The sequence below is a fragment of the Martes martes genome (assembly GCF_963455335.1).
Source record: "Martes martes genome assembly, chromosome: 5".
Taxonomy (NCBI): domain Eukaryota; kingdom Metazoa; phylum Chordata; class Mammalia; order Carnivora; family Mustelidae; genus Martes; species Martes martes.
Window position 1 is genome coordinate 131,739,800 of NC_137892.1, and position 26,130 is coordinate 131,765,929.

General features: G+C 41.2%; 1 protein-coding gene across 5 annotated transcripts in view; it reads right to left on the minus strand.

The window, feature by feature from the left end:
* Positions 1-24,917, minus strand: part of MRPS30 (mitochondrial ribosomal protein S30) — a 735,966-nt gene extending 711,049 nt beyond the window's left edge. For 3 of the 5 annotated variants that reach the window (XM_080804119.1, XM_080804120.1, XM_080804118.1), the window contains exon 1: positions 24,754-24,917. The gene's annotated coding sequence lies outside the window, so the exon portion shown is untranslated. The remainder of the gene's footprint in view (positions 1-24,753) is intronic. The other 2 variants (XM_080804122.1, XM_080804121.1) reach the window with 1 other exon arrangement.
* Positions 24,918-26,130: the final 1,213 nt, after the last annotated feature.

The window sequence follows — 26,130 nt, forward strand, 5'->3', positions numbered from 1 at the left end:
CCCCTAGGCTACCTGCACCGGTCCAGTATAATACACTTGCTAGCTATGTGTGGTGCCTTCCCCCGCCATGAATCGTCCTCACAGCGATCTGCCATCTCTCTGTCTCTTGTTAACATAATAGTTCTTTTTTCTTTTTTAAGATTTTATTTATTTATCTTACAGAGAGAGAGATCACAAGTAGGCAGAGAGGCAGGCGGTGGGGGGGGGGGGGAGCAGGCTCCTGCTGAGCAGAAAGCCCGATGTGGGGCTCGATCCCAGGACCCTGAGATCATGACCTGAGCCGAAGGCAAAGGCTTAACCCACTGAGCCACCCAGGCACCCCAACATAACAGTTCTTGCTTGCATTTTGTGTCTCAGAGGGTACAAGAAGACTCTATGTAGGTTTGACCTATCTCTGCACTGCCGCAGTCCACACTAGGTCTATTCAATTCATGGATCCAGGTGGCCACTCCAAGACAGTGCACCAAGAAGTCCACTTGGTGGTTCCAATCACTTTCGAACCTGGAAGGGGGTTCTTCTGATGGGCATAGATATATCTTACTTTATTGCAGCCTTCAAATTTCCATAGTGATTTCCATAGAGCTGTGCCCCATATGGGCATCCCTAGGCCAGGTTTCCACTTTCCTCTTGCATGACCATATGGCCAAGTCATCAGCCATCACCCATGAGTCAATAAAAAAACAAAACATAGGGGCACCTGGGTGGCTCAGTGGGTTAAGCCTCTGCCTTCGGCTCAGGTCATGGTCTCAGGGTCCTTGGATCAAGCTCTGCATCGGGCTCTCTGCTCAGCAGGGAACCTGCTTCCCCTTCTCTCTCTGCCTGCCTCTCTGCCTACTTGTGATCTCTCTCTGTCAGATAAATAAAAAACAAAAACAAAAAAACAAACATAGGAGCTCTTATCATTGTTTAGTTCTTCCATCGCTGCCAGGAAAAGAACATGCAATTCAGCCCACTAAGCTAATTTGTTTTTACCTTTTTCAATCAGAGTGGTGGCATTCCAAAAAGGATCCAATCCATTTACCTTGGAACTGCCATCCATAAGCCAAATGCCTCTCTGTTGGTCAGTCCAGAACTGTTTATAGGGCACTGCTCAAGTGATAATAGAATCTGGCATCTCTGTAAGCAATTCCAAATTTAGCCCTAGGGAAAGGGGCTCCCTGCTCATGAATATCTCCTCCTTACATCCCTTTGGTAGTATGATCTAGTATAAACCATTTCCATTTTCGTATGGAACTCTGTGGGCACTATCCTTCCCATTGGAGTATTGTTTCAACATCATCCAAAACATCATGGGTATTTCAGATTTCAAGATTATTTTATATCCCTCAGGCAGAAGCGTAGTTTCAATTAGTATTTGACAGCAAGCTAGTAATTGCCCTTCAACTGATATAATGAACTAAATATTTGTTTCCCCCAACATTCCTATGTTGAAACCCTACTCTTCAATGTAATGATATTTAGGAGGTGGAGACTTTGGGAAGTAATTATGATTAGATGATGTCATCTCATCAAAGGGATCAGTGCCCTTAAAAGAGTCAGGAGGAAACTTACTTCCCCTCTCTGTTCCCTGCCATGTTCAAATATGACCAGAAGTTGGCAGTCTGCAACCTGGAAGAGGGTACTCACCAGAATTTGATCTTGCTGGCTCCCTGATCACAGACTGACTCATTGCCTCCTGAAATAGGAGGAAAAAATTCTGTTGTTGATTAGCCACCAAGTCTATGGTACTGTGTTACAGCACCCAAACAGACTAAGACAAATGGAAATTCTCTGGTCCAAAGTCCTAGACATCAATGCTGAGAAACACTGAGGAGCTTATGCCTTAAGCCCCAGTCTATACTCCACACAGAGAATCTGTCTGTGCTAGCACTCCAGCTTCTGTTCCACACTGCGTGGGCTCAGATAATTTTATTGGCTCCCATGTAACATGTCCACTTAATATTTCCTGAGCGGCAGATTCACATGCTTTCTATTTTAAAGGACCAACTCTCCAGTCAGACACAACGTCCATCCACAAAAGACACTCATGTAAAAGAGACACAACAACTTCAAACATATTCATGTTCCTTCTACACCCAATTTGTTGAGGGTTTCATCATGAAAGGATGTTGCACTTTGTCAGTCGCTTTCTCTGCAACTATTGAGATGATCATATGATTTTTATCTTTCGTTCTGTTAATGTCATGTATCACATTTATTGGTTTGCCTATGTTGATGCCTTACTGCTTTTAAGATTTCTACAAACCAAGGTTAATACAGGGACTAGTTTAGGGCACTTTAATGTTGGATGATCAGCAGGGGATCCCTTCGATCCACCCAAAGGATGTGCTATATTAAGACCTTTGTTTCAACCCTATCAATGTCTATTTTATTCAACCCATTTCTTAATAACCATCCAAAGAGTTTCACTCTGCAGGGATGACTTTCTTGAATCTTGCCTTTCTTTACCTCTTTGTTGCGCTCCTATCAATATTTGCTTTGTTCGCCCCATTTCTTAATAACCATTTAAAATTTCCCACCCTGCTAAGACAAGTGCCTTGACCCTCCCCTCGGCCTCTGAGTTCTCTTGTTAATTAATCTAATGTTTTTATCAGCATGTTTAAGACCCAGGAGGGGAAGGTGAGACAGCAAATTCAATTCAGACTTCCTACACTGTTGCTAGATTTTGCAGCAGTAAGGTTCCAGAGGACATCCGTGCAAAAGGGACCAGGACTTGGGTAACAGGCATATTCAGTGAGTGAATATCCTATCTATCATGAAGTCAGTCCCACGTGGCTTGCACATGAAGCATATCAGCTGCTTCATCTGGGTTGTTCCACTTGGCATTTATAAAGTTGGTCAGCGTCTGTTCTCAGAGTTAACCGTTGCTCCGTGACTGTTCCCTTCAGAGTAACCTAACAAGTGTCTGGATCATGTACAGCCGTCAGTGACTATTCTGTAGTGAGCTATGGGTTCCGCATCAGTCCAAACGTGCTGTTCCACTGCACAGCATCCAACACTAAAGAAACTCCACTGCTCTTAATTAGTCACCTTCATAATCCATTTTAGTAAACACTCTTCAGGAAGCTACCAATCCATAAAATGAGACAACTCTTTTATACCATACCCCCTGGTTTCAAAAATTTCTTGATTTTGCCCGCCCCCTACATGGATTACCTTCTTAGTATCAGAGGTCTTAAAAGTATTCTTTGTTGTCCTATATATTTTTCCCCTTTGGGAGTTGCTTTGAGGCTAGTGGTCAAAACATGGACTAACCAAACTCCGCCCTCAGTCTAGCATCAAGATCAGACCCAGCAGGGGCACCTGGGTGGCTCAGTGGGTTAAAGCCTCTGCCTTCGGCTCAGGTCATGATCCCAGGGTGCTGGGATCGAGCCCCACATCGGGCTCTCTGCTCAGCGGGGAGCCTGCTTCTCCCTCTCTCTCTGCCTGCCTCTCTGCCTACTTGTGATCTCTGTCTGTCAAATAAATAAATAAAATCTTAAAAAAAAAAAAAAGATCAGACCCAGCACTCTTTTGATTTCATTTCAGCTATCAACAATAATCAGAGGACTGTACATTTTGGTTTTTTCCCATGTGTTTGTTTTTCCTTATGCAACTTCCTGGGAGTTGGATCCATCTCTAAATTCCACTGGTAAGCTTTACCTTTAGTAATGATTTCGGAAATGATTGCCACACAGTTGCTGATCCATAGCATAGGTCACCATGTGTCCACCCAAGAATCCGAGGTTCCTTATCTTGTGCCCAATTATCCTTTCTCTTCCAAACCACATTCCCTGAGCCAGAACTAGTCTAGTGAGTCCCACTCCTGACACCAAATGAGTGACTTCTCCTCACATCAACCAATTCTCCAACTCTCCAACACCAACTAGGTGTCCTACAATTTAATTTATTTCTGACACTACCTGCCCAGAGCTGGAGTCAGACTCTCTACATTTGAGGGCTCATTCCACAAGGCTGCCCTCACTTCAAACACCAGTGGCCAGTATCAGGTCCCCAGATCACTACACACATTACCAAGTTGTCTGACTCAGCTACAAAGTCAGGATTTCCCAAAAGCACCCTGTCCCAAGTTTAATAATTTTCTAGAATGACTCACAGAACTCAGAAAGATGCCGTATGTACTATTATTGTTTATTATAAAGGATACAAATGAACAGCCAGATGAAGAGGTATGTACAGCTAGGTCCAGAAGGGTCCTGAGTACAGGGGCTTCTGTCCCCATGGAGTTGGATGCACCACCCTCCAAACACATGGACATGTTTGCCAATTCAGAAGCTCCTTGAGTCCCATCATTTTACAGGTTTTTATGGAGGTTTCATTACATAGCCTTGATCATGGTCATTTGTGACTAACTCAATCTCCAGCCCCTCTCCCAGGGGCTGAGGGATGAGGCTGAAATTTCCAAGCTTTTAATCAAGACTTGATATTTTTGTTGGCTAGCCCCCATCCTGAAGTTATCTAAGGGTCCACCAAGAGTCACCTAATTAGAACAAAAGATATTCCTATCACTCTTCTCACTGAGGAAATTCCTAGTTTTTTAAGAGCTCTACACCAGGAACCCAGGGATAAAAGCCAAATATCCTCCTCCTTATACCACCCAGAGAGACCAAAAAAGGAAGCTGAGGGGAGATACACATAAAGGAGGAAGAAAATGAGGAGAGTGTGATCTTGCAACCAGGTGAAGAACGGTTTTCAAGAAAGAGGGAGTGACTGACTACATACAAGTCTCTGATGACACAAGAAAGTTGAAGAAGAATAAATGGTCACTGGATGAAACAGTGGACACGTGACTGGTAACATTTATGAGAACTGTTTCTCTGGGGTGGAGGGGATGAAAGCCTGTTTTGAGCAGGTTCGAGAGAGTGTGGGAGAAGAAAAATCAGGGATCATGCTGCCCCTAAAGGGAGATGTGAAATCAAGAGAGATTTGAGGGTTTTGTTTGTTTTCATTTGTAAGATAGGAGATATTACCAGCATGTTGCTTTGCTGATGGTAATAATCAAGGGGGGAAATTGGTAATTCAAGAGAGAAAATGGAAACTGGCTCTCTGTTCCTGAGTAGAGAAGGGGGCATGGGAGCCAGTACACAGGTAGATGGGTTGGCCTCCGGTGGGACCAGAGAGGGGCATCCATAGTAACAGGAAGGGATGCTGGTTAGAGCTAAAGCAAGTGTGTTCAAATTGTATTTTTTTTTGTTTTTTTTAAAGATTTTATTTATTTATTTGACAGACAGAGATCACAAGTAGGCAGAGAGGCAGGCAGAGAGAGAGATGGGGAAGCAGGCTCCCCGCTGAACAGAGAGCCCGATGTGGGGCTCGATCCCAGGACCCTGAGACCATGACCTGAGCCAAAGGCAGAGGCTTTAACCCACTGAGCCACCCAGGCACCCCTCAAATTGTTTTTATTTTCTCAGATGAAAAAGATCATTAGCTGAAAGCACAGGACAGAGAGAATGCTGGAAGTTTAAAAAGAGAAAAGATACAAAATGCTTGACACAGGGATTCTCAATTGGCCTACAGACATTTTAGGCAGGATAATTCTTTGTAGGGTCATTTGTGCATCATAGAATGTTTAGCAGAATCCCTGATCTCTACGCACTAGATGCCAGTAGCAAGCACTCCCTCCTCCAAGCTATGACAGCCAAAAGCATCTCCAGACTTAGCCAATGCCCTCTGATGGGGGGAGGGGGGCTGCACAAATCACCTCTGGTTGAGAACCACTGCGTCCACTAGGAGACAGAGTGATCAAGTGGATTAGAGAAATGTAAACAGATTGTGGTCATCTTGAGGCTCACTTGAGGCCAGTGGTCACGGATTGAAAATGAGGCCACTCAGCTTGCTTGTGTGTGTTTTTCCATCTGTGTTCGGCTGCCCAGGATCAGAGCAGACAAGTAGTTAGTACAACAAAGTCAGAAAGGGGCAAGGAGTTGAAGGCATATGTAAGTAAGTGATTATAAAGATAGACTGTTAGTCAGATAAGGAGGAAAGCAGGGATATGAGAGTGGGAGGGACAATGAGAAATGATAGAACACGAGACTGTAGACCCAGATAAATGCAGGGGTCTAGGTGCCAGAGGGTGTGAACTGGGAAAGTAGAAGGCAATGGCCACGGAGAGAGATGCTTAAAACTCACCTATCCAGAACTACTTAAAGTTATTACCAATCATATATAGAGCTTATTATATACTTATTATATAAATATAAGTATCATAATCACCCTATAATTCAGAGAAATTTTTAGCCCCATGAGGAGTCAGGAATTGTGTTGCAAGTGTCCCATTACTGAAACTAGCAAAGCGTGAAACTCAAATCTCCTACAGAGTTTACCTGTAGCAATCACAGCCTAATAAATGTGAGCTTTGCATTTCATTTGCTAATAATTCTCTGTATCTCACAAAGTGAAGGCAGCAGGATTCCAAATGGCTATAAGTCCAAAGACTGGCATGATATTTAGCTTGCTTACTTGTGAGAAAACTTGAAGCAAAGGTATTTTTTTTTTTCTTCTCAGAAAACGGGCTAGGAAGCTTGTGGAAATCAAAGAAGCTAAACAAACCTCTTATTATTAGAATAATGACCGTGACATTCAATATCCTTCAGGGTCCAGTCTTTGATTTTTGGCACTTTTAGCTACTTTGAAATTAAATCAAACAATATGGAAGAAAAAAGAATATAGAACAAAAGACAAAATAAAGTCGTATATCAATTTTACTTTTCAAGGCTGGTCAGGAGAAAAGTAAGATCAAAGTAAGCTTTCCTTAAGCTCTAACTAATGTTCCGTCCTTCTGCTTCTGAAGAAAAAATGGGTTTTTCTGTGGTTTTATAATAAATCTAAAACACTATCATTTTTAGCATGAAACACTAAGTAATTGCTTTGCCAAAAATAGTCACCCTATGCAACAACCATCTAAGTTTGTTTTAATAATCCTCAGACACCAACTACCACTATGTCAGCGCCCTCAGTACACCAGTACAATTATCTGTTGTTTAAAATAGATGTCCTAAGTACGTTATCTAAGTGAACAAAAGCATAAACATTTCAACTATCAAATCATCAGAACTGCTTAGGCAAGCATAAATATCTCCTGGCTCCAATGTATCCCTTATGGAGTTTTTTTTCCCTCTTACTCGCTCTGCTGTTGCAATGAGAGCAGACCATGCTGAGATCATGAATTCACGGATCTTCTTTTTATAGCTTAAGTGCTTTTCATTTCTTAAGAAGTAAAGGTTTATTTCCAGGTAGTGATACGTTTTAATACAGTTCAAATACAGGGAAAACAAGCTGTTTAGCAAATCAGGATTATAATAAGTCAGTCATACCATAAAGGAAAAATAAATTGAATTTAGTGAAGGATTCAGCCTCTCCGATTGGACTGCATTAGAGAAGGTTATTATTCTTTTATACACTTGATGTTATTGGTATTTTTCTCACTCTCACCAGGAAACTGACTTCTCCAAGCCCTGTGTTCATCTTCCAAACAGTCCTTTGGTTTTACAGAGTGAAGAACCCCTCCAGGGTTATGTTCAACTCAGGGACTAACTAGCTGGTCTAGAAATTTCCCCTATTTGAGGTTCCATCTTCATGTCACACAAGACCACTGACTCTGTCTGGACTAACAAAGGTGACATACCATAGAGGATTACAGAAAAATACAAGAGAAACCAAGTCCTACACTAGCTTCCTTTGGTGAGATCATTTCTCTCAGATTGGTATCAGATTCCATTTAATACTGTCCATTCTGAGATCTTTCCTTTTTCCTCCAGAGCAGGTCTCTCAACTGTCATTCCGACAAGTCGGCCTTCTTCTGATGTCCCTAAGTGCCTGCACTACCGACGACTCAGATAAGAACTGGAGATGAGTGACTAGGTTAACTGATAAACTTGCTAATTAAAGCCCTGTTTTCAACACTCCTGAAAGATTAACCAACTGGCCAAAATTCAGAACACAGAGGAAGTTTTACTTTTAACAGTGAACACTGCTTGGTAAACAAAAGGCTTTAACAATTTCAAAGAAAGTAATGTCAAGGCATTTCCAAAGACATTTTTCCCTCCCAAGAGGTACACAAATAAGACAAGTTAGTCAAAGCTTTGTAAGGGTTTTCTTCCCCATGAACACTGTCGCTTGGCAGGGAAGCACAGAGGTGGAAAACTAAACATTTATACATCATTGCACTGACACAGTGAGAGCAACACAAATATAGACACGTGTTTTTCTTTAACAAAAATAAATCTAATCTAATAATTTCTATTTTAAAACTGGGAAGAAATGAAAAAATTGTATTTCTGACTTTCCCAGGCAGATACTGTCAGAGACACAGTATAATGTTGTGATTCAGGGCATGGACTCGGCAGCCAAAAGCCTGGCTTTGGAACCTATTTCTGCCACTTCCTAGCTGGGTCACCAGGAGCTAGTTATCTTGACTTCTCTATGCCTCAGGTGTCCCACGTGGAAAACTGGAATGATAGTAATAGTACCCACCTCATGGGGATGTAATGAGAGTTAAATGAATTATTAAATCTATCAAGTGCTCGGAAGAGGAGGAGACACATAATCACAGAGGATATCTTATTATTCTTATGAGTCAATAAAGAAAAATGGTCTTTAATATTTAACTCCCCTAAGTGTGTTTGTATTACAATGAAAGAGAGCGAGCTTCTCAGAGCCTTTTTTCCCCCATTTTTTATTTACGTTCCATTAATTAACATATAGTCTATTATTGGTTTCCAAGGTAGAGGTCAGTGATCCATCAGTCTTAAAGAATACCCAGTGCTCTCAGAGCCTTTCAACACCATTCCATACTTGAAATAATTTGGGATCACTGAATCTTTTTCCATAAAGGGCCTTGACTTGATTTCACACCAAGAATATCCTCATCTATAAAACGAAGCTCTTATAGTATGACTGTTGAACATTCTTACTACTCGATTGATCATCAGCCTTAAGCCTGGAACTCCTGACTTCCTCGGGCCACTAGCTGACGACCTTCCTCTTGTGACTATGAATCTACCAAATATGAACATCACCCACTCTGCTGGGGAAAGTCCATGTGCAACTATCTCTTGTGGAGTAATTTTTTTTTTATTTGGAAAAATTAATGGGTTCATTTCCACTGAGGGCTCTATCCTTTCCCAGAACCAGTCAGTCCTTCCAGAGATAGACACATGGTGTGTTGGGACAGTAGAGGGGGAGAGATGGAGTGTGGATGGGCGAGGGAGGCATAAACAGAGAAGAAACATGGCTTCCCCAGGATTTCCCCTTGCCTGTTGCCTTGCCCTTCCTCTGAGAGAAGAAGCCCATTAAAATGGGACTGTCTTTGATATCACTTCTAATATGGCTGGAAGCAGGACTCTTACAGTTCAAACATGGGGTGTTTAGACTGTATTAAAACATGAGGCTCAGTAACATCAAAGGCTACTCGTGGGTGGTTTGGGCCAGGATGAGGTCACCGCTGCCCTCAACCGTAATAGGTGTGGAGACACTGTGTACCTGTGAGGTGGTGGTGTTTGCTTTTTTTCTGCTGATAAATGTGGCGCTGGGAGAAGAGATGCCTTTGTGTGCCTGAGGAATGATCTACTGTAAAAGGTTTAACGGCAGACAGGTATCAGGTTAGGGTTACGGGGGCAACTTTTTAAACGGGGATGCCCTTTGTTCTCAGAGAATAGGCTTCTTAAATTGGTGGTGCGAGGAGAGACGTTGATAAGAAAGGCTTCCTGCGTGACCACCGTATTTTTAAAAAGGCAATCTAATTCTGGCAATAGGTCATCTAGACGACATCAAGGAAGGACAGAAAACCTAAAGGTAGTTTTGGCTTGATTGTATGTAAATATCTTTATCTTACATTCGTTGCACAAACTCATCTTAAATTTTTTTTTTATTGCAATAGCATATAATTGAGGTAAGAAAACTCTGCATAGTTTCCACTACAGGTTCTAAGAAATAACCTATTTACTATTTGTTTCTATTAGATGTATCATAATGGCTTCAAAATATTTTAGTACAATTGTAAAAGGCCTTAAGATTCGTAATATATTCTGTGAAAGAGCCCTCATCAAGACAGTTCTAAGCCCTTTTGAGAGATAAAGCCATTACTGTACTCATGGATAATGGGTTAATAAATAAATATCTGGCCTCCAATATCGAGCTCAGGCAACAAGAAAAAAAGCCAAGCAGAAGCCAATGAAAACAGAGGAAACAAAGACTGATGAGAACTGGTTTCGGGGGGAGGTCCTTCCACCCCTGCAGCACAGACTTGCTGGCCTAATGCTGTCCCAGGAGTGCGGCATTAGGAGCCCCACTTGTAGGAGGTCATTTACTCACTCAGGCTCTGTTGAACCCTGTGGGTATTCGGACCCACCACCAAGTCTTATGAATTGCCCTGAAATTGTTCACTATCTGTTTTAACTCCCCTCATAATTTGTAAATTCTAAAAAGTACTTTGCTTTCTACTTTCTTTTCATTCCACACGCATCTAGGGAGACACTATTTATGAAAGAGACACTTAATCATTATCCATTGAAGTAGAAATGAGGTCTCCACATGGTGGGAAGGACATAGAGAATATAAAGAAAATATGGTAGTCCTCCCCTGGTACTAACCCATGCTGCACCTTCTCAATGGGCTAAAGGCAGAAACAGATATTTCATTTCTGCCATGGTATACATTTGGTGGGGTAGGGGGGAATCATTTTCTGCTAGACTCAGGTCCAATTTCCATTGTGATTTTTGCCCTCCAGAAATAAACATCGTGGTCAGGATGTCTGCCCAGCATCCTTCTGGCCCAGCAAAGCAGTGGTTTCCAATGAAATAAAAGTTCTCTTGTGAGACTGTGCGGGCCCTGGTGGCTGCAAACTCATGAACCACAGGTTTTTTAACCATTGGCAGTGTTTCAAACCATCTAATTGAATGACATGTCCCTCAAACAGCTGTCACTTAAGATTCCTGGGTTTTGATGAAAGGCCAGAGTACTTGTAATTACTCCCCTCTAGCACCCTTTTCCTAAACACAGCACACAGCTTTGGCAACAATTTTCAATAAAATGACCAGCTTGAGCATGGGAGAATAAAGCAGAAATCTAACAATCGACAGAAAAAAGACAGAGGTTTTTGTTTCCTTTTTTTTTTTTTTTAAGTTCACAGAAAGTCCCCAAGGTCAAAAAACAATTGTAATTCTTAAGGTTCCACTAATTTTAATTTTCTCCTATCTTTCATTGGATTCTAGGATTCGATTCCCTGTGGCACCTTTCTGAACCCCGTTTCACTAAGCATAGTTCACCTGAGAAGAAAATGCCGCTTTGCTCAGTAGAGGAAGTCATTCCTTGGGATCCATATCATTTCACTGGGAACTCTGGGGCTGGTAAATTCTTTAAGAAAAAAAATTACTATAATTGTTGAATTTAAATAATTTAGTTCACCGAACAATTTAACTTAAATAAGATTCCTTCCTCTAAAAATATATTTATATATTTAATATGCTCTTATTTACTATAACTCTCAAGACAACTCATGAGAAATGTCTGTCCAGTGTCATGATTCCCCATTTTACAAATTAAGAAATAGACTCAAACACTTTAATTTCCCAGCCCCGAAGCTCTATCAGCTGATAGAGTTGGTCCTGAAATCCACCGTCCACTGATACCAAACCCGATAAAGAGTCCTACATGAACACACAGTGACAAATTCTCCCACATTCGCTTCTTCCTTTTCGTCCTACAGCCCTCTCAGCTCGCTCTTACCCTGATCCTGTTATTCACCCTCAGCATCCTCAGGGCAAGCCTCCACCCTTCCCAATTTCTGCCATGCTTTTTTTTCCTATTCCACGTGGTCCCAACACCTACTCTGCCCAATCTGACCCTCTGTCCCTCGGCTCTGTAGAGGTCCTGTTCAATCAGGAACAAAATCCTAGCATCTCTATAGGCTCAGATTTTTATTTGATTGGTCCTCCCACCCCCTGCTCTTAAATGCAACCAGGTGATGACTTGAAAACCCCACTTCTGGGACTCCCTATAAAAGTTCTCCTTTCCTCCCAAACATGGTTTCCATCCACCTTCCTACAATTCCCACTCAATTGCCTTTCTGCTTCTTAAAGGAAACCTCCCACATAGGCCTCCTTTTCCTTACCCTCTTTTCCATCAAATACCAGTTTCTAAAATATTCTCGTCTCTTTTCATTATTTCTGCCTCTTGCTCAGTCCTCCTTTCCACCTAACTGTCAGTCATCACTCTCAGTGACTTCAACATTCAGACTGATGATGATTCCCATATGCCAATGTCTACTTTCTCAACTTCTCAACTTCTCAATTCTAAAGTCCTTTCTTTCAACTTAGCGACACACAACAACATGCTGAGCCAGAAGGACTGGTAGGATTTGGATATGCAGAGATTAAGGGAAGAAGCTGTTTTCCAAGAAGTGTATAAGAAAAGACAAGGAGGTTCAAGTGTGCTTAGTATTCTGTGGAAGTGGGAATAACACCGCTTGCCTAAATGTAGAGAAAACAAAAAAATAGAGGGAGATAAGAATCAGAGAATGATCAGCTCTCCATATTTGGATATCTTGTCTTCATTACCTCACTGTAAGCTTCTTATTTTTAATCCTCTACATTATTTGGTAGTCAATAAGTGTCTTCTAGAAACCCAATCATCTATTATCTAGCAACAAGTACTGTAAATCAGAGACCCTCTACAAGACTTATTTTTGTAATTATCCCCAGTTTACATGACACCCTATGCTTTCAGTGGAATGTTAATTAGATAAGACACGCTCTACAAAACTTATTTTTAAGATCTGAGTATACACCCACTAGTCTACTCTTTAGTTAGAAATTATTAAACTTGCAAAGACTTTTTCTGTTCATAACTTATGGTCTTCACTTTGTATATTACCTACACAAAACAAGCTACCCCTTACTCTTTACAATATAGTTTGTGTCTATCTGAATTTCTCACCAGTCAAGATTCTTGGCTTCAAACTGCGCTATTCTGTGTTCTTGAATCATTATTGAACTTTGGAATTCCCCATGGCCAAATAATTAATGGCTGCATCTTGAAATTTTATTATTTTTTTAAGACAAAATAGCTCCTAAACAGTAAATCATGGATGGCACTCTCACCCTGAAGGCTAAGTACGTTAGTATCATGCCAAGACATTTTTCTCTTTCTGGGATATACATCTCAGTCCTATTTCTAATATCTTTCTCATCCACACTGCCAAAATGTTCCAATGTTTTAGTTAGGAAGATAAAATGCTTCCCCTTACTCTTCCACACAAAACCAATGGCTTGTTTTTCCCATAATATTTATTACTGCAGCTAAAGAAAAAAAAAAAAAAAGCCTTTCTGGACACCATGGCTTAGTCATATTACAGAAGTTTCCATTTCAGATAGGTTGCCCAGTGCCACCCATAATTTAAGGGGGAGTCATCTCCCAAATGGTTGAGAAGAATTTTACTTCCCTGTTGGATATCAATTGGGTAAACTTCTTAAGGAATAATATGCATCAAAGTTACAGGATCTGATGGACTCCTTCTGGGAGACAATGTAGGAAACACAGTGAAAAGAGTGCTGGACCAGGACCCAAAATACATGGCTTCTAGTGAGTTCAGACACATGGTTCCACAAATAAAAATGTTCTGTGGGTTCCACTGAGCAGAGCTCTGAAATCATGACTCTGCTGGAAAATTAGGAACACATGACTTCTGAAGCTCTTGCTCTAGTTCTCCTATTTATTGTCTCTGAGATTTTGTATGCGTTATGTCACCCTGCCCCATCTCATCTGTGCGGCCGAAAACACACCTACCTTACTGACCTCAGAGGACCTGTTACCGTAACACAGGAAATGGCGAGTGTCCTTTCTTCCTCTCTCTGTGACTACCCTGGCTTACACTGGCAAAGAAGATTAGTCCATTACTCAACTTCCCGCCCTGTGAGGTAACATGCAAAGACCACTTTAGACTAGTTCCACATCCCCTCAGGTCCCTAACCCTCAGCTCTACACTGGTCCCTCCTCTCTCTTCCCTTCCCACTTTTTCTTCATTTGCTCCCTTGCCAATCCTTACCTGAAAGTTGAGCTGAGGATCAGCTGGTCTTTCTGATTCGTGCGCCTATAAAATAAAAAATATCGCCAATTGTTCTGACTACTTTTCTTGCTAAAGAGACTCAACTTTTCACCAAAAATAGGTTGCTCAAAGAAAAGCAGTATATTGACTCAAACTAGACTCGTGTTTTTTTGTCCACAATGTTCCCATAAAATTCACAGGCTGCATGTTTCTTTTAAAACATTCAAAACTTTCCCATTCTGAAGGAATATCATGTAGTCATCCGCTTTGTGTAAGTGCCCAAGCTAAAATTGGAGTGTGAGTTTCTGTGGACAATAACCGTTAAAGGTTTGAGAATCAGGTCATCCTCCCTAAGGCAAGTGTTGTTCCTAGTTAGTCTATATAGGTCTTGAAAGTCTATTTTAGTAAGTGAACTATTGCTAGTGAGTCTTTATTGACTGAGCTCAAGACCTTTTGCCATTATAAATGCCTCAAAAACAAGGTTCAAACATTTGACATAGTAAAATTGGACTTATCTTCACACATGATCCTAAGTTCTGATTTTCTCTTTCTTTACTCACTGCTTTGGGAAATTAATATGGTCACATCTCTTCAATCACTAGTATAAATACACAATGGCTTCCAAATATTAGTTTAAAGATCAGCCTTCAATTAAAATTATTAGACAATAATTTTTATGCTTCACTATCCCTCTTTAACTTAATATCTTTCATATGAAGTAATTCTTTTCTCCACAGGCCATCAGTTCTTAAATTCTCTATGACCTAAATGTCACTATCACCTTAATTCCCTGTAGCTCAAATACTATAGTTCCTATTACTTCAGTCTTTAATCATCTAACTCAAGCAGAGAACAATTTCCTGAACCAAGATCAGGTTACATAAAACCTACTGCATCACCCTCAGAATAAAATTGCTGACCATGGCCTACAAACCCAAGACCCTATGTGACCTGGATTCTGCCAGCTCCTCTGGGCTCATCAACAACTCATCACCCTAACTCTAGTGACACAAGTCTCCTTGCCATTCCTATTACTGTGGATAGTGACCTCCTCCTTGCTGTGCAAGTCTTGGCCACAATGTCACCTTCTCAAAGAGAAGGTCCCTGGCCACCTGGCCCCTTGCCAAATTACTATCTCACCACCTGATTTTATTTTCTTCAGAGCACCCGCTCTGGTTATTTGTTGATTATCTCCCCCAATACACACACACATACACACACACACACACACACTTGAATGTAATCCACGAGAATGAGGACTTGTCTGTCTTCTTTTCTCATCTGTTTCCCCGCAACCCACCAAATCAAATGACAACCCCCAGGTCCCATTATTCTCTCCCAGATACACTGCACTTTTCCTTTCCATTCACTCTTCTGACTTATACTTCCTCGTTCAGGTTCTATCACCAGAGACTGTAATTTCAGAAAGAATAGGAAATGCATCGGTCCCATTCACCACTACTTCTCCACCACCCATATTTCTCCACTACCCAGAGCAGAGATTGAGGTAATAGGCATTCAATAAATATTTGTGGAAAGAAGGAAGGAAGGGAGGGGGGGAGGAAGGAAAGTAGGGAGGAAGGGAAGGACAGAAGGAGTGAGGGAGGGAAAGAGGAAAGAAAGAAGGGAGCAAAAGGAGAGAAAAGGGGAAGCATAAGGCTTTAAGGAGACCAACCTTCCCAATTTGCCTGGGAATGAGGAATTTCCCAAGATGAGGCACTTTCAGTGCTCAAACCCAGAAACACCCAGGACAAGTTGGTCACATTTGCTTTGAAGGAAAACCTTCCAAGGGTTATGCAGACATACAGATGTCTGCAGACAAAGTATATATGTTTACCCTGCACGCTTAACAAAACAGTCAGATGTAATTTGTTCTGTCTAGTTCAGCAAGGCCCTTTCTAGTTACATGGACACTGGAAGAAGTTGCTGAGTCCTTCCATGCCACATCCTCACACCTAAGGTATCCAGATCCCTGTGCAGAGTCTGGACCAGGAATGAGCTGCTGATCCGGAGGCAGTCACTGAGAGGCAATCTCATGAGAGAACGCAGCTCAGTGTGCGGGTTGGCGGAGCCCTCTAAACCAGACGATGATGAACCATAGCACCCTCTTGCAGCGGCGGGGGGGGGGGGGGGGGTGTCTGAACTGGCATTTACAAAGCAGGGGTCAGGAAGAAGCATCAGGGGCAGTAGATGCAAAAAGAGCAAATAATGTCAGCCTAGTGGAGACACACAGAACAAGGAGAAATGAGTTCCCAGATTTCTGAGTCCCAGAGTGTGGGAGTCGTTAAGAACTGTATCCCAAAGTACATTACAGTCTCCTTGAGGCTTGAATATTTGGCATCTGAAACCGTTTCTTGCTTCCTTATTTCCCAGGGTATCGTTACAATAAACCCCACTAAGTAAGGTAATCTGAGCACGTCTCTGTCTCTTACAAGTTAAAAGAACCTAAAAGATCATTATTTCCTCAGTCAACAGGATTAATGGGATAAAAAATGAGAATCAAGACCAAAAAGTCAGAAAAAATAACAATATGTTGAGATATAAACCAAATCCCTCGGCTATCAGACTCTCGCAAATCCCTAGTGAGAAGAGATTGGTGACCAACTAATCCACAGTCTTAGCGGTCACTGAGAACTTTCCCTATGAGTTATAGTTGTTAGTGTAGTTGTCTTTAATAATCACTTGAAGTTTCAATTTACTATTTAAAGAGTGCTTTAAAGTCTTGTGTGGACTGGAAATACCTGAATCTGAGTGGGTAAACCACAACAACCTTCTGATAGATACTGTGGTATGTAAGCAGAATTAAAGTACTTTGACTGGGAGTATGTCCATCCATAACTGAAGGGAAGAGAGGAAGATGGGGTTATAGAGTTATAAAGAATTCCAACAGAAATACAAACTATTTTGTGTTATTACAAAAAGAAAACACACAAATAGGAAATAAGAATATAAAGTAAATATTCATTTTTTTCTTGATCACAGAACTGGGTGACTCAGAACCTTATTAACATTTCAAAGTGCTACCGAAAATTTCAGGAAGTTTTCTCAGCCAACCCAAAATATTGAAAGGACAATTGGGAAACAGTCTGTAAGAGCAGCTTTCCACTAAGAGTTTAATAGAACTCTTACAGTTAGATGAGTAGCCTACTATCAACCTCCAATTGCTCATTTTACGTAGGTTCTGGAGGAATGTATCTGGAGGATACATTTTTTAAAATCCATGTATAAATATTTTATTTAGTTCTTGGATTCTTAAAGCACATAAAATAAATGAGGGGGAACAAAAAGGTATGTGGGCTACCATGGAGAACTGTCCAGAACTTAATAATATTTTTATAAAATATTTGAGTTAATTGCATTTATATTGCATATATATAAAATTTTGAGTTAACTGCATTTATTTTTTTCCTTAAATTCCTCCATTCATATTTAATCATTCATTTCCATGATATTCACCATTTTATTTCCACAAATGGAAGACACTGACTTCCCCAGACTGTCAGAATCCAATGCTGAAGAGCATATGAGGACACAGTGACCCCTATGCTCAGCTGGCAGAATGTACCTGGACAGCCATTCTACTGAGTAACTCTGTGCATACTCTGTATTCAATAAATCCACTCCCAGGCATACACTGCAGAGAAATTCCTATACCAAGTACAAAAGACACAAAAGACACATACAATAGCCCTTATTACATCATCATTTATGATATCAAAAGCTTGAAAACAACCTAAATTTCCACCTTATGAAAACAGAGATAAATGTCTCTCATGCACAAAATAGACCAGAATACAGCAAGAAAGAAACAAACTAGGTCTACATGGATAGAGTTAAAATATGTAGTGTTTAGTGGTAGGGCAAAAGAATGCAAAAAAAAAACAGAGGAGTATGTGTAGCACAATAGCATTTACATGATTTTTTTAAAGAAAAATCAAAATCATATACATTTTTCATAATATACATTTTTCATAAATAAACATATTGGTAACTAAAAATACAAAAGTTGAAATGAATGGTGCAAATCAAATTTACAAGAATGGGGCCAATGAGAGAAAAGAGCAGTGAGTTTGAGACAAGGGATCAGAAGTACACAAATAAAATAAACTAAATAAAAGTGAAGCCATGACCTAAAGATAAAATATCAGTCCAATCTGCTCCTAAAGTGCCAACTTGCTGTCTCTCTTTCCTCCCCTTCAGTGCACTTCTCAGTCTTTTCATGCATCCAAAATGACTCTTCCTTATTTTTTTAAGATTTTTATTTTTTTATTTGAGAGTGAAAGAGAGAGAAAGAGAATGAGAGAATGCACAAACAGGGGAAGAAGCAAAGGGAAAAGAAGTCTCCCTCTTACGCGGGGAACCCGATGCGGGACTCAATCCCAGGACCCCAGGACCATGACCGGAGCCAAAGGCAGATGCCTAACCAACTGAGCCACTCAGGCACCCCAAAATGACTTTTTCTAATGTCACTAACAATTCTTTTTGCTAAAATGAAAGGATATTTTTGGGATGCTTGGGTGGCTCAGTTGGTTAAGCGGCTGCCTTCGGCTCAGGTCATGATCCCAGGGTCCTGGGATCGAGTCCCACATCGGGCTCCTTGCTCAGCAGGGAGCCTGCTTCTCCCTCTGCCTCTGCCTGCCTCTCTGTCTGCCTGTGCTCACTCTCTCTGACAAATAAATAAATAAAATCTTTAAAAAAAAAAAAAAGAAAAAGAAAGAAAGGATATTTTTGGTTCTTTTTTTTAATAAAAAATGTATATATTTAAGGTGTACAACATGATGATTTGATATACACATGTATAGTAAAATGATGACTACACTCAAACTAACCAACATATCATTATAATTTACCACTTTTTGTGTGATGAACGCAGCTGAAATCTACTCTCTCAGCATATTTCCAGTGTTCAATATGCTATTATGAAGTATACTCTTCATGTGTGTGCATTAGATGTCTAGACTTAATCATCCTACATAACTACAAATTTGTACCCTTTGACCACCATCTTCCCATTCTCCTCTTGCCTCACACCAGACACATACCCCAGCACCTGATAACTATCTTCCTACTCTTTGCTTCTCTAAGTTCAACTTGTTTTTAGATTCCACATATAAGTGAGGTCACGAAGTTTTTGTCTTTTTCTGTCTCGCTTATTTCACTTAGTATAATGTCTATTTCCAACTCTTGCTTTATTTGATTTCTCATGAGCAATTAAGAATTCCTTCTCACATGCTCTTACTTTGTCTTCCTCAACACCCCAGGCTCCTACTTTGCCCATTAACTCTCTACTCACCTTCTGTTTCAGTTGTTCCACGGTTTCATCCACTTCCTAATCAGCCTGCAGAAGTTCTAGTTCCCCCAGGCCTTCCCTAGACATTCCTCTTTCTCTGGACCACACAAAGCATAGACTCAATTGCTTCTCATTTTTTTAGCTTCTCATTTTTTTAGTGTTGCCCAAATATATTTGTATTCCCAACCTGACCACTCTCTGAACATCTATCCATACAAACAACCGCCTTCTTAACATCTCTGAATATTTCAAAGGCCCTCAATCTCAACATATCCAACTCATGTTCTTTTCCTTAAAACCTAGTTCATTTCCAATGACCCCACGCAGTAAATGGCACCATCATGCATCCAACTGCTTAATGTAGAAACCAAAAAGTCTTCTCTGACTCATACTCTCCAACATCCTCTATACCCAATATCTCACTAGATGTGTCAACTTTTTTAATGTCTTAAATATCTCTTACTTACATCCACGTCCCACAATCACACAGGTAGTGCTTAATTCCAAGCTACTATCATCTCTGATTTGGATCCCTCCAATAACTTCCTAATTGATCTTTCTACAACTACTGAAATCTATTCTCCCCCAGGCCACCAATGTGAGCTTTTCCAAACACAAATCTGATCATGTCAACCCTGGCTAAAAACATTTCAATAATAGCACATTGCTCTTAGGATAAAGATCAACATCCTTATGATAGCCTTCACACCTCTGCCTAAAAAGCCGTTTCTACATCTACAGACTTACCCACTTTCCTTCGGCTGTCATGTTCCACCTTAAGTTCCTCAAACAAGCCATGTTCCTTTCCACCTCAGGGCCTTTGCACACACCGTCTCTGCTGCCTGAGATGCTCTTCCCTCTATCTTTCTTATTCTTCAAAACTCAGCTCAAATTTTATCCAAGAAAGTCTTCACAAATTGCCCTGTTATATGATCTCATAGTACTCAGTGTTATTCCCTTATAGAACACTTAACCACCATTTGTAATCATATTTTTGTATGGTTATTTTATAGATTTCTCACCCCCACTACAAATACAGGTTTCATGAGAGTAAGAACATGTATGTTTTCTTATCAATGTATCCCTAATACTTTCTAGCATGGTCCCTGTCATATTCAGTAAATATTTGTTGAATGAGGAAATAATCCCAAGTATATGATCCCATCCTAGAACTTATCTTCCAATCAAATTCCATGAAAATCCTAACCTCACTATATTAAGTATTAGCTTCTCTACTAATGCCACAGAGACTGATGATTAACATCTCAATATCTAGTCTCCCTTTCTACTGAAATAAATTCCAAATTTTTATCCAGAAGTAGGTACCATTATGGTCTGAATGCTTACAGTCCCCCAAAAATTTATGTTGAAGCCTTAACCCACAATGTGATAGGATTTAGAAGTGGGATTTTAGGTAAGTAATTAGGTTTAGATGAGATGATGAGGGTACAGCCCCCATGATGGGATTAATGTCTTTCTAAGAAGAGGAAGAGACCAGAGTTTTCTTTCTCTCTTCCCATTATGTAAGGACATAGGAGAAAATGGCCTTCTGCAAGCCAGGAAGAAAGTTCTCACCAGGAACAGAACCTACCAGCACCTTATCTTGGACTTCCCAGCCTCGAGAACTGTAAGAAATAAATGTCTATTGTTTCAGCCCCCAGCCTACGGTATGTGGTCACAGCAGCCTGAGCTAAGACAGGAACTCAGAAAAAAAGGAAGAAAGGAAAGAAGGGGCAGAGACAGGCAAGGCTGGGAAATGCCAGTCTCCTTTGCATCCCAGTGGAACCACATGAACAAGTCTGAACGAACAGGATGCAAATGCAACTTCCTCATCATGCCCTTAAAGGAAAAGGGAATGACCTCATTCTCCCCTTTCCTCCTTTCTCCTTCATGCTGGCCAAACAAGGCGGTGAGCAGATGAGAGCAATCCTCAAAATGGACTAAAAACATACGAAAAACCAGGCCACTGATGCCTCTCTATCCAGAGTCACCATAGCTGCCCACGCTCGTAGGAGAAAGAGAAGGAAATTTTTATCTTGTTTAAAGTCTTGTTGTTTTCAACTCCATTACAAGCAACTAAATCAACATCTAATCAATACATTCTACTAATTAACATATTCACCATGTGAGTGTTCCTTAGAAGAGTGACACAAAAAATTATCACATAAATTCCTCCTAACCAGTAGGGCTATGCCCAGAAGAAGGTTAAGAAAGAAGAAAAAAGGAAATCTAGATTCAGGAAAAAAGACATACAGGGCAGCAAAAACAAACAAACAAACATCCACTGCAATTTTTTTCAGACCTACCCAAGTCAACCATATGTCCAGCTTATGGCTGAGCTTTGTCACCAAAATATTTCGTCAAGCACACCACCATCCCAGTCTGCCCTCCAAGCTCTTTCAAAGCCCTTGAGGTCCTTAAGGAATCCATCTGTCTCCAGCTGTGGTCAGTTCATCTTGCATCCACCCCCCTTCTTCGCCACCCTTGCAGCTTACCAAACCTGAGATTCCAATTGCACGCTCATTTTAGACAGGAGGCCCTGGAAGGAAGGAAGGAAGGAGGAAGGGGGAAAAGGGGAAGGAAGGAAAAAACTCTCTAATTTAACCCAAATACAAGTCCCATAAATCCATGCAGCTCCATGCCACCACCCGCCCTTCAGAGATCGTTTACACGTGCGCTGTGGTAACTGCTGCCAGGACTGTGATCCCTGCCACGACTAGACTTGCTGGTTTTCGCTGCATCTGCTCAAGCCAAGTGGAGAGTATCCATGACTGTCTGTGACTTCATTTACCTGTTTGCTCGGCTTGCATCTCTTTCTCTCAATACTTCTATTATCTCAACTCCAAGTCATTTGCTCCAAGATTAAGCAAAAGACAGAGTAAGATTCCCCAGAAAACCAGGTTTTGGAAGTAAAATAATCATAGAATGAAGTGAGGAAAATGAGCATGTCTGAATGATAAATCAAATAAATCTTATATCCCCCATTGTTGCTACAGCATTTTATTAACTCTATATCACATTGCTCATATGATATGATTTAATATGGAAAGAAAGCACTGCTTGCCCAAACATAGCTTTCTCCACCATCATCAACTGGTTCTATTGGCATAGAACCCAATATTTCTCAATAAGACATTAATTTATTTAGCGTAAAATGATTGAATTTTCAAGAGATCCCTACTAAAATTATCCCACTTGCATATCACTTTATGTGCATAAAGTAATTTTATTTCACCCTCACTGAAAACCAGTGAAGCAGACACCACTGACCTCATTTAAAAATTTAAAAAAAACAGGGGCGCCTGGGTGGATCAGTGGGTTAAAGCCTCTGCCTTCCGCTCAGGTCATGATCCCAGGGTCCTGGGATGGAGCCACACACGGCATCAGGCTCTCTGCTCAGCAGGGAGCCTGCTTCCTCTCCTCTCTCTGCCTGCCTCTCTGCCTACTTGTGATCTCCGTCTGTCAAATAAATAAATAAAATCTTTAAAAATAAATAAATAAATAAATAAAAATTAAAAAATAAAAATAAAAATAAAGTCATCTAGTTTGTGAAGGCTGAATGATAATTCAGACTCCAATACTGAGTTCCATGTTCCTCCTGCATTTCACTCTGTCCACTCTGGAACACATACAGGCAGGCCAGGGCTTGGCAATCGAGTCCTCCTTTCAAATACCAGAATCAGAAAAGCCAACCCGGGTTTTCTTGCAGAACAGAGAACATTGCAACTGTAATCCCATAACAGGGCCCACTTATGTATTTCCAGATGCCCCCTGCTCAAGAATCCCTTATCCTTATGTTTCTATACAAATGTTATCTTCTTATTTGCCAGAAAACATGATGATAACAATGACAGAGAGTTACAGAGCTTAACTGACACTTAATGAATTCTCCTTTTATAGGCGTCCAGCCAAGTATTCAACAAACCATGCAGCATTCAATATAACTGGTATTTCCTCCATTCTGAAATAAGCTCACCCCTAACGGGAAGGGCTGATCCTCTGTCCCCTTAAATGAATGGAAAGTGCCTAATTTTCCAAAGGTCAGAAAGCCAAGGCTGGCAAGGCCCTTATGCAACATAAATCAATAACATTTCTTAATTACAGGAATGCAAACATATTTTAAATAGACAAATCAAAACTAAACTGTTTCTCCTTTATATCTTGCTGATGAGGTCATTTTAAAATATAAGAAATAATCATTAAAACAATAAGCATTTTTTACCATCTGTAGAAGATAATAGCCCCAAAAGTTCGATTCAATACGGCAAAGGCAATGAGGAGACACATAATTCTACCTCAGGGAAGCAACTCATAATCTTTACAAAAAAAAAAAAGAGAGAGAGAGAGAGAGAGAAGTCCTTCAGGCAAGAAAGAGGAAAAGTCATTTTGCAAAGGACAGAGAGCACATACAAAAGCACAGGGGCGCCATTAAGGAACATGAAACGGGCTGGTTATCGCTGACATCCAGGCAACCACTGGGGAAAATGCCCAGAACAAGAACAGAAAGATAAGTATTTGACCCTTAACTGCTAGCTGCCGAGATAGGTTAGGCCCACTTCAAGCTGTTCAAACTCTTATGTGTCATTCCTTAAACTGGAACCACCACCTGCAAATTATGAACCCAGAGCCTGACCAGTTAATGCTGGGATCTGATTGACCAACCCATGCTGCACGCATCATTAGGCATTTTCCTCCTCTCCACCTGCTTGTGAGGGAAGTACTAGTCAGTGAACTGAGAGGAAAAAAAACAAAAAACAAAAAACTAAACAACTACTCAAACTTCTACATTAGCGACAGAACCAAGAACTCAACTAGTAACTCTGCCTAACACCCAACTCCAGTGAAATTTCCATACATCACACAGAAATAATACCTTCTGAGAATTGTAACTACATTGTTCTATTTATCTTACAAAATAATTTTAAATGGTTTATCTGGATCAATCGCCATAAAAAAACCCGTGAAGAAAATTTAAGGCTCAGAGAGTGATCCCAAGTGCTTAAGCGACTAAAAATATCCCATAATGCTGACCTTTTGGCTAAACCATTATTCTTCTAGTAAAATCTAGAGATAATGTTTACGAAAGAACTGAAGTCATTGAGGGAAAACTGGGAATGAAGTTACTGAACAATAAGAAACTGTTGATTAAGGAAGAGACTCGCTGGTCTGGATTTTGCTCTTGGCATCTTCACTGAATCTACTCTTAGGGTCACCCTAAATTTTTGCTGCATAGAAGTTACGGGAGTGGGCGCGCTTCAAACCCCTTCTGGACTGGTGCCGGCTGATTCAGAATGCTTTTTGCTCAAATAAACTTTTCATGTTTTTAAGCCTCGGTTCATCTTTTAACCGCTCTGGTGTCACCGGAAGGAACGGAAGGACACCCCCACAGCCCCTGGGGCCTACAGCAACCAAGCCTGGGTACCTGCGGAGCCCCTCGAGCGAGCTGCTCTCTCGCTGCCTCTCGGGGTGGTGGGTCAAGGCCCTTAGGGACCCTGGCTGGATCCTGGATCTAGTTCCACAACTCTTGGAGGGAGAATCTTCAGACTTCACGCTAGAGCCGTTCCTTTCTCCCGCGAGTTTGGAACCAGCCTGAACCGGCTGGGTCTGACTTAAAAACCGGACTGGGGTCCGAAGGCCAGCTGAGCCCGGGATTGGACCGGGTCTGACGTAAAAACCGGACTGGGTCCGAAGGGCAGCTGAGTCCGGGACTGGACCGGGTCTGACCTAAAAACCGGACTGGTTTTGACTTAAGCTGAACCGGGTCCCATGTGAGGTCTCAGGTGAATAAAATTTTGTTTTAAGGCTGAACAAGTAGGTTTACCTTACCAAAGGTACTCTTGAATTGCAGTGGCCACTGTGGAGAACTTTTAACCATCTTAGATAAGCGTACCCATTTTTGAGGCGCCCTAGAGAAAAAGAGGTCTCAGCCAGGCAGTTCGCTATGAAGGCTAGAGGGAAAAATATTTTTTCTCCTCTACAGTTTCTGGTGACCAGGGTGAGACCTGTGGGGCCAGTCCATCCGCTCTGGAGAGCGCAGACGGCCTTCTAGGAAAATTGGCAGAAGCCAGCTGAGGATAAGACTTCTTCGCGGAATCAGCTCTCTCCCAGCTCTCTGTCGGCGGTGCCTGGTCAAGAAAGGAAGGTAGAATTTCAGGCTGTCCCTTCCCTTCCAAATTCAGATTGGCAGGAAAAAACATCAGTTATCAATCCTTTCTCTCCCAGGGACAGCAGTTGCCTTCTTCTTTGTCTCATTTGTGTCCTATGAACTTGGCTTAGCAATCGTCAGCTTGGGAGCCCCCAAAATACTGCCAGACAGAAATGCAGGCTGCACCTCATTTGCAGCTAGATGTGGTATTACCAAAATGAATTTGTAAAGAACTCCGGAGAGTTGGACAGTGTTGACTTGCTCCTTCCTACAAATCTTTCTAGCACTGACTCCAATGACATTCTTCTGAATTTTCTCTAACCCTTTCCATTGCTCCTTCTTAGTCCTTAAAGTTTCCTCTTCTTTAAACTTCCCATCAGTGTTGTCCCCCAGCTACAATCCCTGTTTCTCCTCTCTCCCTACTTTATGTACTCTCCCTAGGTAACCTCATATACAACCAAGACTTCACCTGCTATTAATTTTACTGACTTTGAAATCCATCAATCAAGACCTCTTATCTGGATATCCTGATGCGTATTTCCAAATATGCACGTTCAGAACTGAACCCATCATCTGGCCACCAAACTTATTTTCATGTATACCTGTGTTGATGGATACCAGTTGCCTAAGCCAGAAATTTTGGAAAGCTCAAGC